Source organism: Bos taurus, chromosome 23 (assembly GCF_002263795.3).
Source record: "Bos taurus isolate L1 Dominette 01449 registration number 42190680 breed Hereford chromosome 23, ARS-UCD2.0, whole genome shotgun sequence".
Classification (NCBI taxonomy): domain Eukaryota; kingdom Metazoa; phylum Chordata; class Mammalia; order Artiodactyla; family Bovidae; genus Bos; species Bos taurus.
In genome coordinates this window covers 48,801,846-48,815,943 of record NC_037350.1, presented here as the reverse complement: position 1 = coordinate 48,815,943, position 14,098 = coordinate 48,801,846, and the positions used below count along the sequence as shown (strand labels likewise).

The window sequence follows — 14,098 nt, the reverse complement described above, 5'->3', positions numbered from 1 at the left end:
TATGCTACTTATTACCTTTGCAATCTCTGGCAAATTAAAAGAAGCTGTGATGGCATGGGTTGGGAGGGAGGCTTAAGAGGAAGGGGAGATGTATGTATGTGTGTATATATACATATATATATATATATATAGTACTCCTAGAACAAAGTTACCTGTTACTCCAGGTATCTCTTGACCTCCTACTTCGCATTCCAGTCATGTCTGACTGTTTGCAACCCCATGAACTGTAGCCCGCCAGACTCCTCTGTCCATGGGAACTAACACCAAAAAAAAAAAAAAGATATCCTTTTCATCATAGGGGACTGGAATGCAAAAGTAGGAAGTCAAGCAAGAGATACCTGGAGTAACAGGCAAATTTGGCCTTGGAGTACAAAATGAAGCAGGGCATAGGCTAATAGAGTTTTGCAAAGAGAATGTACTGGTCATAGCAAACACCCTCTTCCAACAACAGAAGAGATGACTCTATACATGGACATCACCAGATGGTCAATACAGAAATCAGATCGATTATGTTCTTTTCAGCTGAAGATGGAGAACTCTATACAGTCAGCACAAACAAGACTGGGAGTTGACTGTGGCTCAGATTATGAACTCCTTATTGCAGAATTCAGACTTAAATCTAAAAAAGTAGGGAAACTACTAGACCATTCAGGTGTGACCTAAATCCCTTATGGTTATACAGTGGAAGTGACAAGTAGATTCAAGGGATTAGATCTGATAGAGTGCCTGAAGAACTATGGTTGGATTCTTGTCATTGTACAGGAGGCAGTGATCAAAACTATCCCCCAAAACAAAGAAATTCAAAAAGGCAAAATGGTTGTCTGAGGAGGCCTTATAAATAGCTGAGAAAGGAAGAGAAGTGAAAGGCAAAGGATAAAAGGAAATACATATCCATTTGAATGCAGAGTTCCAAAGAATAGCAAGGAGAGAGAAGAAAGCCTTCCTCAGTGATCAACGCAGAGAAATAGAAGAAAACAATAGAATGGGAAAGACTAGAGATCTCTTCAAGAAAATTAGAGATACCAAGGGAATATTTCATGCAAAGATGGGCACAATAAAGGACAGAAATCGTATGGACCTAACAGAAGCAGAAGATATTAAGAAGAGGTGGCAAGAATATACAGAAGAACTATACAAAAAAGATCTTCATGACCCAGATAACCACGATGGTGTGATCACTCATCTAGAGCCAAACATCCTGAAATGCGATGTCTAGTGGGCCTTGCTGCTGCTGCTGCTGCTAAATCGCTTCAGTTGTGTCCGACTCTGTGTGACCCCATAGACGGCAGCCCACCAGGCTCCCCTGTCCTCTGGATTCTCCAGGCAAGAATACTGGAGTGGGTTGCCATTTCCTTCTCCAATGCATGAAAGTGAAAAGTGAAAGTGAAGTCGCTCAGTCGTATCCCACTCTTAGAGACCCCATGGACTGCAGCCTACCAGGCTCCTCCATCCATGGGATTTTCCAGGCAAGAGTACTGGAGTGGGGTGCCATTGCCTTCTCCAGTGGGCCTTAGGAAGCATCACTATGGACAAAGCTACAGAAGGTGATGGAAGTCCAGTTGAGCTATTTCAAATCCTGAAAGATGATGCTGTTAAAGTGCTGCACTCAATATGTCAGCAAATTTGGAAAACTCAGCAGTGGCCACAGGACTGGAAAAGGTCAGTTTTCATTCCAATCCCAAAGAAAGGCAATGCTGAAGAATGTTTAAACGACCACACAATTACACTCATCTCGGGACAGGGGAGCCTGGTGGACTGCCGTCTGTCTATGGGGTCACACAGAGTCAGACACCACTGAAGTGACTTAGCAGCAGCAGCATGCTAGCAAAGTAATGCTCAAAATTCTCCAAGCTTGGCTTCAACAGTACGTGAATCAAGAACTTCCAGATGTTCAAGCACGATTTAGAAAAGGCAGAGGAACCAGAGATCAAATTGCCAACATCTGCTGGATCATAGAAAAAGCAAGAGAGTTACGGAAAGACATCTACTTCTGCTTTATTGATTATGCCAAAGCCTTTGACTGTGTGGATCACAACAAACTGTGGAAAATTCTTAAAGTGATGGGATAACCAGACCACCTTACCTGCCTCCTGAGAAATCTGTATGCAGGTCAAGAAGCAACAGTTAGAACTAGATATGGAACAACAGACTGGTTCCAAATTAGGAAAGGAGTATGACAAGGCTGTATATTGTCACCCTGCTTATTTAACTTATACGCAGAGTAGGTCATGTGAAATGCCAAGCTGGATGAAGCACAAGCTGGAATCAAGACTGTCAGGAGAAATATCAATAACCTCATATATGCAGATGATACCACCCTTACGGCAGAAAGCAAAGAAGAACTAAAGAGCCTCTTGATGAAAGTGAAAGAGGAGAGTGAAAAAGCTGGCTTAAAATGCAACATTCACAAAACTAAGATTATGGCATCCAGTCCCATCACTTCATGGCCAATAGATGGGGAAACAGTGGCTGACTTTATTTTCTTGGGCTCCAAAATCACTGCAGATGGTGATTGCAGCCATGAAATTAAAAGACGCTTGCTCCTTGAAAGAAAAGCTATGACCAACCTAGACCTCATATTAAAAAGCAGAGACATAACTTTGCCAACCAAGGTCCATCTAGTCGAGGCTATGGTTTTTCCAATAGTCATGTATGGATGTGAGAGTTGGACTGTGAAGAAAGCTGAGTGCCAAAGAATTGATGCTTTTGAACTGTGATGCTGGAGAAGACTCTTGAGAGTCCCTTGGACTGCAAGGAGATCAAACCAGTCAATCCTAAAGGAAATCAGTCCTGAATATTCATTGGAAGGATTGATGCTGAAGCTGAAGCTCCAATACTTTAGCCACCTGATGCAAAGAACTGACTTGTTGGAAAACACCCTGATGCTTGGAAAGATTGAAGACAGGAAGAGAAGGGATCAACAAAGGATGAGATGGTTGGATGACATCACTGACTCGATGGACATGAGTTTGAGCAATCTCTGGCAGTTGGTGATGGACAGGGAAGCCTGGCGTGCACCGAACTGAACTGATATATATATACTTATGGCTGATTTGTGTTGTATGACAGAAACTCACACAGCCCTTTAAAGCAATTATCCTCTAATCAAAAAATAAAATAATCACAATAAATTACATGACCTTTACAAATCTCTATTTTCCTCTTTTTCTCTGTCATTAAATGAGAATAATACTACTACTCAATGGTAAAATAAAATAAAATATTACATGTAAGATGCTTTGTACATAATTTCTCATATATAACAAATTTTTAGCAATTATTTCAATAGAAAATTAAACATCAGAGCATTTTACCATATGTCCAGGCTTATCAAACTTGATGTATAAGCTATCTCAGAGCAAATCTTTTTTCTCTTTATTGTTGCCATTTTGGACCAAATTCCTACTTCATGATCAACATCAAAACTAAATTTTACCGATGGGTTCCTGGAAAAACAGTCTTTGCCGTGTATTCAACCTCACAGCATTCTTTAACTCTTTAGCTTCCAGTTCAGTGTATAGTCTGGTTTACCAAATAGTCAAATACCTAGGTATTTTAAACTGGAGCAAATGTTTCATTTACAAACTTTACCAAAATGCATCAGACATTCAATTCTAGACGTGGAGAAAATTACAAATCAAGCTAACATGTCTGAAAATTATTTTGATTGTAAGCAGAAGAAACTTACTGAAAACTTACTTCAATTGTTTTACATAAACCAGGTAGAGAATTCTACATTAAAACAAATAAAAACAATGCTTCTTTTTGGCTTCTCCAATTACTGGGATCTTTAAAGGATTCTTTGGCAGGTATATTGCTGCAGACAGCATCCTAAGGAGGTAGCTGCATAAGTCGCCACTGTGTAATTCAGTGAGATGCTTAATCTTAATGTAAATAAATGCATACAGCACAAGCCAGGGAGAAGAGTAGAACCTTGGTGCTTTGCTGTTGTAGGAGTATCTATTTATCAACACCCTGAATAAATATCATCACAAATCCAATAAAGCTTTGAAAATGGTTTTCTGCCAAGGTATGACAGTTGTCTAGGTGGTATTCTTGAGAATACATGGGGCTCAGCTTCTGGGAAGCTTGGACATGACCCACCTGCCAAAGCTGTTTGTCCCAAAGGTCCCATACTTCCTGTATATGCTCTTTTCTGTACAAGCTCAGCCCCGGGGAATAGGTTGCCCTTTCTCTGTTGCTCTTGGAGACCCCATTGGTGCTGGAGTGTGGAAATCGAATGCAATCTTGCCAGCTAAACAGGGCTGTAATTCATTTATTCCAGTGACTCCTGGCAGCTGTTGCCACTAAATACTGACTTGGATTTAGAATACAAGTATTAAATATGACACAAGTTTGGTAAAAATAAACTTTCGGAGAGAAAATCTATGTCATAATGAGAGACTTAGATTTTTTTAAAAAGATGAAAGGCATTTTCAAATGAATTATATAAGCAGCCTCCTTAAAGAACAGCAAAAAGAAACTATGAGAGGGTACCTAAAGCTATGGGCTTCCCAGGTGGCTCATTGGTAAAGAATCTGCCTGTCAATGCAGGAGAAGATTCCCTGGAGAAGGAATGGCAACCCACTCCAGTATTATTGCCTGGAAAACCCCATGAATAGAGGAGCCTGGTGGGCTACAGTCCATGGAGTCACAAAAGAGTCAGACATGATTTAGCGACCAAAGAATAACAACAATGTAAAGCTATGTGCTGTGAGCTTCAGCTTCATCTTTGTACTAACATCCACTATTGTTTAGGAGTATTGAAATACCAATGATCACTCATTTCCATTATTATAGTTCAAGCTATAATTGCAAAGACTTCTATTAAATTTTACCTAGCAAATTCAAGTTATTAAAAAAAAATGTGAAGGAAAAGAAGAGCCATGTTTGTTCACGCTGGCCTTGAACCCAGTCATGATTTAATCTAAAGCCTAGTTTGTTTGAAGCTCTCTTCTTCCTGCAACAGTACTGCCTGCTCTGTGCTAAGCACGAATAGCATCATTAAGTGCTAGAGACACAACAGTCAACAAAGCAGACTCCTGTCCTCGCTGAGCTTACGGTCTACGGACAAGCCATGGATGCGCTGCTTAGGATACTCCTCTTGCTGCTTCACCCCCCAGAGCAGCAGTGAGAGGAGAATCATTGTCATCATCCTAATCTGACAAATCAGGAAATGAACGCACAAGAAGATGAAGCCACTTGACCAGGGCGATGCAATGAGATCTGGCGTTGAGATTTGAACCCAGTTTGGCTTGAATCTTTATGGTAAAAATTTGTCAATCTCTGCCTTAGAGAATTTTGTAATCTATTGAATCAAGGGGTTTCTGTGGTGGGTCAGTGGCAAAGCATCTGCCTGCTGATGCAAGGGACACAGCTGTGACGCCGGGTCTGGAAGAATCCCCTGGAGAAGGAAATGGCAGCTCACTCCAGTATTCTTGCCTGGGAAATCCCATGGACAGAGGAGCCTAGCAGGCTACGGTCCAGGAGGTCATAAGAGTCAGACACGACTTAGCAACTAAAGCACCAGCAGTGTCTGAGACTTGGGGCTAAGAAGAAAATACAATCACCTCATGTTTCCTTCAGAGAGAATATGTTTTCAAACCAGGAACAAACATCTACACTGCGATTGGGTCAGCGTTTCATTTCGTTAAAGCCGTCTAGTTAAATGCCTCAGTCTCAGAGTGTTGAAGACACAGGAAGTTGGTTATAACTTTTTATTGGTTTCACTGGACTCAGCTAAAATGTTCAATTTCAGTTTTGTAAAAGGTGTTTTGTGTTGCCAAGGCACTTCACATAGAGATGGAAATAGTGTGATAGAAATGAAGCCTTATTTCCTGGGGTCCCTGTGAGGAAATTTTTACAGAGGGGCAACTGAGGTCCCGTGAGGTTATCACGCCCAAGACCTCTGTATCACCAGGCGGTGGACACGGGGCACGGGCTGAGATCTTTGGGCTGGAAGTCCGTTCTCTTTTCGCTGCATGTCGCTGCTTCTGTGGAGGTGGTGGGGAGGGTGCTGGAGGGATTAAGATGAAGGAAGCCAAGAGAAGAGTAAAACTGGAAGATCTGAAGGGACTGGAGGCGGAAGGACAGCTGGGGGTGCGCGTGGTGGACTGCAGGGATGTGAGGCGGAAGTGTGAATCCAAGGGCTTAGTAACTGGTGGCGAGAAAGAAGACCTGGTAGATGGGGGCTTCCGGAAAGGGTCTCTGGGCTGCATCGGACGTGGGTTTAGAAGGTTTTAAGGGGACGTCAGGGGCAGAAGGAAGAAAGGAGACGTGTGAGGAGCTCTGCAACTTGGGTCAAACCGGGTGGCATCAGACCAGCACGTGGAGACAAATGGGGAACAGAGAGCAATTCCATTCATTCCAAAGGGAGAGGAAAGAGCCCTGATTTACAGGCCTTTTCACATGCGCCGCATGCAAAAGCTGATTATTCATGTAAGACCTGGCCTGTCGATAGTACCGCAGGGTCTTCTCGGCTGCTCCCTCCTACCATGTTTAATTCTGAGTGTAATGATTTCAATGACAGCGCTGGGGAAGAATTTTCCATGATTGAACCGCGAGCGAGGAAGTTGTGACAGAGTAGTATTTCATTTCGCTAAATAGCCCTCTCACCTCCAGGAGGTAGCATGTGTAAGAGACCACAATCAGCCTATGCTCCTGAACACCCATCCGTCAACACCCCTGACTGCCCACCAGCCTCCCTCGGCCAAATCTCGGTGCAAAATTCGACCCTCCAAAGGTGACCACCATGCACACGTTTGCTAAAAGTGAATAATGCCTGGACAGATGTTTTGTTTTTACAAAGCTGTGTAACTTTTGTGTTAAAAAAGAATCTAGGCAAGAAAAATAGAAGCAGGAAATATAATACCCCAGAAAGGATTCTCATTTTGTTTTTAATAACACAGTCTTTGCAATTGAACCACTTACTAACCATGAAAAAAATATAATTACCAATTGCATTCCTTCACACTCAACTAAAATTGGTGTCAAATTCTCAAGTCATGTAGGAATTAACATATGGTCTTAGTCTAAACGTTTGTTTACACCTGTAAATCATTTTTGAGGCCACACGAGTACTACTTGCAAGGCAAAGTTGGCCAGAACTACATGCCTGTACTCACATATAACCTGACTCTCTCTTTACATGTAGCATATACGTGTGAATACAGAGAAACACACCTGCCTTAACACCCCACTGCTTGGAACCAGGAGAAAGAGGATGAAAATATTTCATTCCTTTACGATTTTATTCTTTACCAACTTTGGCTCAAAGGGCCTGAGCTTGTTGCATGGCCTCTTTCTTTTCATCCACATGGTGGGCGAGAGAAATCCACCCCCAGCTCAAAGTCAGCCCTCTTTGACTTCGGGGGAGATTTTGTCTCAATCATTCATTCTCTAGATCTGGGAGCACACTGCATGCAAAGCCCTGCATAGGCAGTACCCCACAGAGCAATGTGCTGCGTTAAAAACATTAATGTTTTGGAAAGTGGATGGCTTGGAATATATTTCCATCTAAATAAAACATCCTATGTGGTGATGAGTCCCAGGCAGTTGAGGAAGCCCACTAATTCACCTGCAGCACGGTTGGTGTAGTTGAATGAGGTTGCTAATGTAATTATTCTGACTTCGCCTCACTCTGACCTAGAGCCTGGGAGGACACAGCAGGGAGAAGGAGGCGGTACCTGTAAGTGAAGTAGGCACACGTCAGTCACTTTCCCTGGTGCTCTGAAATGAAGACTCATGAGCCTCAGGGCACCCCTGTTTCTCATCTCTTGGGCACATCATCTGTAAGTCAAGTGGCCACAGCTGATGGTTCTTCCTGTGCTGTATTTAATAATAATACTTCTGATCATGAGAGTTTTAATTAATCACCAGGAAATCCCAAATAAAACCTTTCCTCCTTATGAACTTAAATACCTATTTTTCTTATTAAACTGAGCTGAAGATGTTATTTTATTGTCTTTTTAACTCCATAGAATATCCCTGTGCCTTGTACTGAGTAGGTGCCCAGTAAATGTCACTGGAGAGAACTGAATATTTTGCAGATACCAGGTCCCATTAAGAGCATCACACAGGCCTTAGAAGCCCTGGAACAAGACACCTGTGGCCACCAGTTGTCAATTCCATGCACCCCTCACAAGAAACAAACATTCATGGTTCTAAACTTTTTCCTTCAAGGGATGTTTTCCATTCATGTATAAATACACTGCAGGCTGAGCTCTGACTCCGATCACCGCAGACTTTTTTAACAGTGAATTCTTATAAGAGGATTGTCCCTAAGGAACGCATGCATATATCATATCTCCAGCTGGGAAGGTAAATTTCGTGATGTTAATTCATTTTTCCATTTGATTCATTTGTTTTTCCCAGGAAACACCTTTCATGTTCAAAATAATCCATCTCTTTCCAAACGGGCCCTGGAAGTATTACCATGACAGCATGATGCATGTGGCAAGGCTGGAGGCGTGAGCGCAGCAGCCTGGGAAAGGGAAGCAAGCCTCGTGTTAACAGTCTTAGAGTGGAACGAGAATGCATGGGGGCAAGGCCGAATACGTCCCTGAATAACTTTTAGAAACCCCAGGTTACTAACTACAAAGACAAAGCAACAGCACCAGAAAAGAAACATCAAAAATGGCAAAAAAAAAAAAAAATCTTGGATGATGTCAATTAAGACAAGAGAAACACAAACGTTCAACAGAGAATCATTCATTAAGGACCTTGGAACCTATGCTTTCTATTTAATACCTTGCCAGTGAGGTGTGTGCGTGCGTGTGTGTGTGAGTGTGTGTGTGTGTGTGTGTACACATATGTATGTTGTTATTTAGTTGCTTAGTCGTGCCTGGCTCTTTGCGACCCCATGGACTGCAGCACACTAGGCCTCCCTGTCCATCACCAGCTCCCAGAGTTTGCTCAAACTCATGTCCATTGCCAGTGATGCCATCCAACCATCTCTGTCGCCCCTTTCTGCTCCTGCCTTCAATCTTTCCCAGCATCAGGGTCTTTCCCAATGAGCCAGCTCTTCGCATCAGTTGACCAAAGTATTGGAGTTTCAGCTTCGGCATCAGTCCTTCTAATGAATATTTAGGAATGATTTCTTTAGGATTGACTGGTTTGATTTCCTTGCTGTCCAAGGGACTCTTCACAGATGGAAAGCATCAATTCTTCAGCGTTCAGCCTTCTTTGTGGTCCAATTCTCACATATATATAATTTCCTATCTGTATTTATTTATTTGGATGTTTCCTAAAGGAAGAAAGCTTCCTCGTGGTGCTAATTCTGTGGCTCTCAGTTCAGTTCAGTTGCTCAGTCCTGTCTGACTCTTTGCGACCCCATGGACTGCAGCATGCCAGGCTTCCCTGTCCAGCAAACCAGAGAAGCAAGGGGAATCTTCTTGAGAACAGGAACTGACATTTGTTCTAACTTTGTACATCCAGTGCCTTGTATTATCTTGGAACATAGCAAGCTTAATAAGTCTAGTAATTTCTTGATAGTTATATTCTTTAAGGTGTCTTATCTACCTCATTCCACTTTCAGTCCTTACTAAGACTCTTAAACTATTTTTGGAGTAAGGTGTAATTCTGTGAAATAGACACGAAACCAGCACTGGGCAAGGCTCTTGGAGTGATTCAGAAGAATAACAAGGCCACGCCCAATGAGGACCAGCATTACGAAATACACACCATAGATGACCACCAAAGTCATGATCTGGACATAAGAAGGCAGAGGGCCCAGGGTGTTGCCAACAGCACAGAGAGGAAGAAAGGACATGAGGCAAAAATCAGAGGGAACATCGACAACATGGAGAGAGGATCATCTCTTTGTTGGTGAAACAAGACTGACTCCTTCAACAAAACTGCTTACATTTTAAGTGCGCCCCCAGCATGCTAAGCTGTAGTTGGGATCACCCACCACAAGGAAGGTTGTGGTGTGGCGAGGACTTCTATAAAACAGATCTTCACAGCTGTCGGGTGTGGAAGCGGGTGTGGCGAGGACTTCTATAAAACAGATCTTCACAGCTGTCGGCTGTGACAGAGACCCAGAAGTGGTGGTGGTGGGTTAGTCCTTAAGTCGTGTCTGACGTTTGCGACCCCATGGACTGTAGCCCACCAGGCTCCTCTGTTCATGGGATTTCCCAGGCAAGAATACTAGAGCGGGTTGGCATTTCCTTCTCCAGGAGATCTTCCCAACCCAGGGACTGAACCTGGGTCTCCTGCACTGAAGCCAGGTTCTTTACCAACTGGGCCCCCCGGGAAGCCCTGAACCCTGAGAAGGAAGCAGCTAGAGGTGCTACAGAGTTGTGCCTCGCTCTAAGTATCATGGAACGATTTCAGCTCATCTCCCTGGTTCTGCCATCCTCAAGCTGGGCTCCAGAAGCCCAAGGAAGGTTTGGAGGTGGGTTGTGGTGGGAAACACACTTGGGAGTGAAAGTAAGAATCACTGACCAGATGCATGGCCAGGCATAAGCTCAGGTGCTTATCGTTTCTCAGCCAGCTTCAGGAAGCAAGCCATAAGGAAGTCTCTCTGATAGGACCCGGATCTCCTCAGCAAATCCCAGTTCTGTGAAGCTAAAGTTCTGTTTGTTTGCACTATATCCATCACGCAGGCAGCCTGAGGCTTAAGGGTCTTAGCAGATTTAAGAAGCAATGTCATTAGCCAACAAAGACAAGATCAAAAGTTTAGCTGAAAAGCCAAACAGAACTCTGATAAAATTTTCACTAAAACAGTTGGTTCTTGTTAATAATTTAATGGCAACAATAATAGGAATAAGAACAAATCATTGGTAATTCTAAACAAAATACGTGCCTGTCTTTGGAATGCAAATATGAATGTGATACATAACAAGAAGTGTTAAATGATGTCACATCTCCAGAGAGAAAACCAATTGTTGGTAGAGCAAAAATCAACATGGAAAGCTTCTAAGAAATAAGAGGCAGTCTTATTATTGGTATTAGTCTGCAGTAGGATATCGACAATACGTGCTCAATAAACACTTATTTAAAGAGATATTTACTAATTCTTAGTATAAGCAACGGAGAAGGCGATGGCACCCCACTCCAGTACCCTTGCCTGGAAAATCCCATGGGTGGAGGAGCCTGGTGTGCTGCAGTCCATGGGGTTGCTAAGAGTCGGAGGCGACTGAGTGACTTCACTTTCAGTTTTCACTTCCATGCATTGGAGAAGGAAATGGCTACCCACTCCAGTGTTCTTGCCTGGAGAATCCCAGGGACGTAGGAGCCTGGTGGGCTGCCGTCTATTGGTTGCACAGAGTCGGACATGACTGAAGCGACTTAGCAGCAGCAGCAGCAGCAATATAAGCAAAGTCATGTCACTTAACTTGATGGTGATGAGGGTGAGTATATAAGATGTATATGATATACTCTGTCCTCAGTGAGTTCATAACCAAATATCCAAGTCGAGACTATAATTCAAGTCAGAAGACTAATGCGAGACTAATAAACCAGAGCAGTTGATTGCTACTGGAGCCAAGGATGATTTTATTAAAGACATAACAACAAAGAAAGGACCTAAAGGATGAAAGAGTGCCATGCACGTGTATTTTATTAGTTCATGCCTGTATTTATGTGTGGGTGCTCATTTGCTTACAATAGATGTTTGTAGTTGCTTTATGAACTGATCACTAATTACATGGAAAGGCGTCCTGAAATGTCCTGTACTCAAGCCAAGTTTCCACAATGCTTGCTTGTGTGTGTCCACGCTCACTCAGTCGTGCCTGACTCCTTGTGACCACACAGACTGCAGTCCACCAGGCACCTCTGTCCCTGGGATTTTCCAGGCAAGAATACTGGAGTGGGTTGCCATTTTCTCCCCCAAGGGATCTTCCCAACCCAGGGATCTAACCCGAGTCTCCTGCGTTTCCTGCTTTGGCAGGCAGATTCTTTACCACTGAGCTACCTAGGGAAACCCAGTGGATATACATCAACTACCTGAGTGACCACGTAGAAGGCCTTATTTCGACACACAGACATAAAGGAGTCACACCCACTTGCCCCAGCCAGGGACTCCTTGTGGGCAAAGGAGACTGTTCTTCTTGATATTTCCCCAAAGCTTTAAGGAGTATTTCAAGTTTCCTTGATTTCCTCCAGTAAACTTTTTAAATCAGTAAAACTCCACCGATTTGCCTAACATCTTTTTAAATAGAGATAATTGTAGAGTACCTCTTTATTTGTGGACTGAAGTTGTACAGTTTGGTCTTCCATGAATGACACCAAGCCCAGTCCTTTGGAAAATGGCACAGTGAGGGAATTTCGTCTTAAACACCTCTCAGAGCCCTAAGACTCCAAGTTCAGAGCATGCGCTCTGCAGTCTCACACTGTTTGCTGTGTGACCGAAGGACCCTCCCTTTGGTGCCTCCTGGGCGTCCCTTCCCCGACCACACATTGGCCATGTGGCCCCCTCTAAAAAGGCCATTTGGCTGCTTATTCTGAGGGAACTGATATCAGCTAACGGTTAACAGCTAGAGTCTAATAATCCATTCTTCTTAAAATTTTAATATCTGATAAGACATTGTACTTCCTCTCATGTCCATACTTACTCTTTATAGGAAGTAATTCCCTAGCATCTTACATGAATAAGTAGTTATAGCTGAATTCCATTCGTTGCATCAGTTTGGAGAGGGGATGGATTCCTTTCTCCACTTCTCATTCAGTGGGGTCAGCTGAGGCCTTTGCTGGTACTACTTGAAGCTCAGCTTCTTTCTCTGCCCAATTCTGCTCCCTTCACAAAAGTTAATCCCAAGATTACTTCCTAGTCAACTTCTTGTCTGCTAATTTCAAAATCTCCTATCTGGGGGAACCCAGCTATTATAGACAGAATATTTGTATTTGGACACGACTGAGCGACTTCAGTTTCACACTTTCCACAAAATTTATATGTTGTAGACACAAACACTTCACTTATACACACTGCTAGAATATTGTGCTAAATACAGCTTCATGGTAGCTTATAGAAACTCAATACTAGTATTACAGCACTTTAAACAGCTCGCTACAAGTCCCACATATTTGGAGGTGGGGCCTTTGAGAGGTGACTAGGTTATGAGGCTGGAGTTCTCATGAGTGGGACTGGTGTGTCTATAAAGGAGACCCTGGAGAGATGCCCCCCCACCCCCGACCTTTCTCATGTCAGTACACAGTGAGAAGACAGCTGGCTGTGAACCCGTAAGCAGGTCCTCAACCACACACTAAATCTGTCAGTGCCTTGATTTTGACTTCCCAGACTCCAGAACTGTGAGAGATTTGTTTATAAGGACCTAGTCTGTGGTATTTTGCTCCAGCAGCCAGAACAGACTAGGACACTGACCTAGAACTCTGCCATAAACAAGTAATCGACATTAAAGCCACCGGTAAGGAGATCTACAAATATTATGTGCAACTGGGCAGGATTCACCAAGAAGATCATGGCACGACTTGTGTGACACTGCTGTCCAAGGCACATAACCTGACTGCAATCACAGGGAAGCATCAGGCAAAGAGACCCAAACTGGGAGTAGCTGTAAGAAATCAATGCATTATGATCTTCAAAGGTGTCAAGGAACTGGAGTCAAAGAAAGACTACAGAAGCGTTCCAAATTGGAGAAAACTAGAGACAAGCCATGACAACAAAATGCAGCGTATGGTTTTGGACTGGATCCTCCTGCTATAAAGGATGTTATTAGGACAGCTGGTGACACCCAAACGGGGTCTGAAGATCAGATGATCCTAACACATCAATTACAATGTCTTGATTTGGTGGTTATACAGGAGAATGTCTTTGCCCATAAGAAATACACATTGAAGTATTCAAAGAATTCAGTGATGATGGAACATTGAGTTGAAAACTCTGAAGTGGCTCTGGAAGAAAAACAGAAATTCTCTGTATCACTTTTGTAAATTTTCTGTAAAATGGAGTTTCTTTCAAAATTAAAAAAAAAAAGTTTTAAACAGCAAACAACAGGGCAACATGGCTGGCCATCATTTGTACAATTGTCTTGTATATATACATTCTCCTTTTTACATTTTTAAATTTTATAGAGCTTAGTATCCCCTTTAAAAAAAAGAAAAGAAAACGTCACTGATGCAGAAGATGAGCAGTGCTTTT

The 14,098-nt window shown here is 42.9% G+C and overlaps 1 protein-coding gene across 1 annotated transcript in view; it reads right to left on the bottom strand.

Moving 5' to 3' along the window:
- Positions 1–14,098, bottom strand: part of F13A1 (coagulation factor XIII A chain) — a 143,575-nt gene that overhangs the window by 97,907 nt on the left and 31,570 nt on the right.